Genomic DNA, 4147 nt, shown 5'->3' on the forward strand with positions numbered 1-4147 from the left:
CACCAAGTAGAGATACTACTTGTGCTTCCAAATATCCATAAACCCGGTTTTGCCATGAGAGTCCACCATATCTACCTATGGATTGAGTAAGATCCTTCAAGTAAGTTGTCATCAGTGCAAGCAATAAAAATTGCTCTCTAAATATGTATGACTTATTAGTGCAGAGAAATTAAGCTTTATATGATCTTGTGATATGGAGGAAATAAAAGCGAAGGACTGCATAATAAAGGTCCATATCACAAGTGGCAATATAAAGTGACGTTCTTTTGGATTAAGATTTTGTGCATTCAACCATAAAAGCGCATGACAACCTCTGCTTCCCTCTGCGAAGGGCCTATCTTTTACTTTTATCTTCTACCTTACATAAGAGTCACGGTGATCTTCACCTTTCCTTTTTACATTTTATCCTTTGGCAAGCACAATATGTTGGAAAGATCCTGATATATATAGCTAATTGGATGTGAGTCTTCATGAACTATTATTGTTGACATTACCCTTGAGGTAAAATGTTGGGAGGCAAAACTATAAGCCCCTTGTGTCTGATTAAAACTTCATACCCATAAATATTGCGTGAGTGTTAGCAATTGTGAAAGACTAAAAGATGGTTGAGTTTGTGGACTTGCTGAAAAGCTCTTATATTGACTCTTTCCTATGTTATGATAAATTGCAATTGCCTCAATGACTGATATTAGAGTTTTTTGGTTCTCAATGAAGTTTATGATTCACACTTGAAATTGTGATTGATTTGTTACTTCAGCATAAGAGATCATATGCCTATACATAAACACTATTCTGATTATGGGATCAGAATAATATTCTGATCACAACCTGACCTGCCCCGCTAGTAGTACATTGAACTTCCGTGTGAACTAGGTTGAACTTCCGCCAACATTGCCCAAATGGGGCTTGCGATATACCGTTGGAAATCTATGGACACCAATATCATGACCCAACTTAAATTTATGGCAAAATATAAGTGGTTTAAGAGCAGTTTTGAAAACTGTTTTTTCTTCGCACAAAAAACGTGAATCGTATTTTTGATCGCATTTCTAAACCATTTATCAGAATGAGGCATATAATATGGCGTTGGAAAGCTGCTGCAAAACCGCTCCTTCCACATGTTGAAAGTTTTCTCTAATTCTCTATGGTTAAAGAGTAATTTGAAAAAATGTAAAATTTCGTAAACCGAACAACTGAGTTCGTTTTTTTGATGTCATTTCTAAACGGCTAATCCAATGGAGGTATATGATACGGCGTTGGAAAGCTTATGAAAATGCGCTACTTTTTCATCTTGAAAGTTTTTTTTTTCTAATTTTGAATGGTTTAAGAGTAATTTAGAAAATGGTCCAAGTCTTACCGAGTTCGTATTTTCGAGCTAATTTTTTAACCGTTTGTCCGAATGCAGCAAATGATATGGCGTTCGAAAGCTTGAACAAATGCGAAACTTTTTGGTATGTATTGTTTCTCCCAATTCTTTAAGGTTTTAAGTCAGTTTTGAAAATGGTGAAAAACGTATTTTCGCTGTAATTTCTACAAACTTTATCGGAATGGGGCAAATAATATACCGCTGAAAAGCTACAGAAAATGCGAAAGTTTTTCATTTTGATGGTTTTCTCTGATTCCTAGCCGTTTTCAAGTAATTTTGAAAATGGCTGGATCATGCGTTCTGCCTTTATCGCGAAACAAATTCTTTGAAAATGCACCGCATGAAGAACGTGAACTTCTCGGCGCGTGTACCTGAACTTCACTCTGTTTTTCACGTGATTTTTTGCTTGTAGGTCTCCATCCACTACTCGTAAATCCATCCACTCACCGGAATTGAGCAAGTGATATACCAGTGGAAAGCTGCTGTAAGCACATAACTTTCCTGTGTTGATCGTTTTTTCATACTCGTGATGATTTTAAAAGTTTTTCATCTGAAATTCATTCAGCGTAGTAGTTGAACTTCATACTGTTTTCACGTTGGACTTCTGTGACGTATTTTCATTTGTAATTTTCTCATCCATTCATCAGTGTTACACAAATGATATTCTTGTTGTACAAACCTCTCTCACAATAATTTTTTAACTTTCTCCGACGGAGTACTTGAACTTATAACAACAACAAATTTAGCCTTTGCACTTTTATTCCTTTTTAATACAAAATGCACACCGCGTAGAACGTGAACTTCTGGTAGTTTATCAACCTGAACTTCTCTCGATTACGTGAAAATATCTAAGTTTTTTATAAATATTAATCTGAATTTCTTAATCCTTTTTTTGTGAATTTTGAAGCGCTCCATTTTTTAAAGTTGAACTTCTTGTTATTTTATTTTTGAACTTCTTGCTTCCATTGTTTCATAACGAGGGAAATTTGAGTTTTCTATAATCATCGAACTTCTGCATCTTTTTAATATGGGCTTCCTGGTTTTATTTCTTAATCTTTTTTATGAAATTTTGAAGCGCTCTATTTTTAAAAGTTGAATTTTTTGTTTCCATTCTTTAATAACGAGGAAAATCTGAGTTTTCTATAATCATCGAACTTCTCCATCTTTTTAATTTGGACTTCCTGGTTTTATTTCTTAATCTTTTTTATGAAATTTTGAAGCGCTCTATTTTTAAAAGTTGAACTTCTTGTTATTTAATTTTTGAACTTCTTGTTTCCATTATTTAATAACATAGGAAAATCTGAGTTTTCTATAATCGTCGAACTTCTCCATCTTTTTAATTTGGACTTCCTGGTTTTATTCTTAATATTTTTTATGAAATTTTGAAGCGCTCTATTTTTAAAAGTTGAACTTCTTGTTATTTTATTTTTGAACTTCTTGTTTCCATTCTTTAATAACGAGCAAAATCTGAGTTTTCTATAATCATCGAACTTCTCCATCTTTTTAATATGGACTTCCTGGTTTTATTTCTTAATCTTTTTTTTCAATTTGAACTTCATGGTTGATTCTTCAATACTAAGGGACATTTGAGTATTTTAATAACGGTAAAATCTCGAGGCTTCCCTGTATTTTGTAGTTTTATTAATCAAAACCAACATACTAAAAACACAATTTTTTTTGTATCAACTCATACTGTTAAACTTCAGGAGAAAGTACAAAACAAGAAAGTAGACAACATGATGTACAAATGGGGGCCAAATAAACTAACGGTCATATTCCCTTCTTATGCCTCACTGAATTTCACATGTACAAATTGACTTCATTTCACTATTTGACCTTCATCATACACCTCGTATATCCAGCTCAAAATCAAAATGAAAACCATGCCTCTCCAAACACAACATGTGCATAGAGAGCTATAGTTATTCCTTTACAACTATTTCTGAACTTCTACGGCCAATCCATTTTTCTGTATTAGATGCATAATAACTATAGAAGAGAGATTTTTTTGCTGGATGGACAGAGAAGTTTAACGTCGAGGAAGAGTAGGATGCCCCGACAGAGGAGGACATTGGTTGGAAGTGGCCTCACAAGAAGCAACACTGCATCGCAGCAACACTGATTCTCACGAAGGACGACCATCTTCCTGAACTCAGACCATCTTTCTGAATGGCGGCACACCTGTCCCTTGCACCTCATGTGTGACCTTCTCCCCTGCCATGTGGTGAACTTCTTCCTCCCGCTGTTCATGTGGGTAGCGAGCAGCAGAGCGGCACGGAGGATCCTGGAGACACAAACTTTTGATCATAAACCAAATACGGAAGGCTCCAGCCACAACATGTTTGAAATGCCATAAACATACATGATTTTCAAAATAATGTATACATGTTGTTCTATGATTTAGTTCATGTGTGCACAAACATTATTTCAAAAGAAGAGAATGTGCCATTTGTACTAATCTAGAATCAAAATTATGTGTGAAAATAATAACTGAAGCATAACAAGAAGGTGCTCGATATATCCACAACAACACAAGGTCTCCAAGATATTTGCAAAACTGAAACATAACAAGAAGGTGATCACATGGTACAAGCGAATGGTATTGGTTTGGAAGCAAAGAGCTCCCAATCACCTTGCCTTGGTAAATATCCACGGCTACGATGTGCTTCAGCTCACCGATGGTGTTGTACATGCTGTCGATGTTTGAGTGTGTGTGATGACGGCTGAACACACACATCGAGCCTATCCATCCGCTGCTTTTTTCTAGAAATGATGATACAC

This window comes from Triticum aestivum, chromosome 6A (assembly GCF_018294505.1).
Source record: "Triticum aestivum cultivar Chinese Spring chromosome 6A, IWGSC CS RefSeq v2.1, whole genome shotgun sequence".
NCBI lineage: Eukaryota > Viridiplantae > Streptophyta > Magnoliopsida > Poales > Poaceae > Triticum > Triticum aestivum.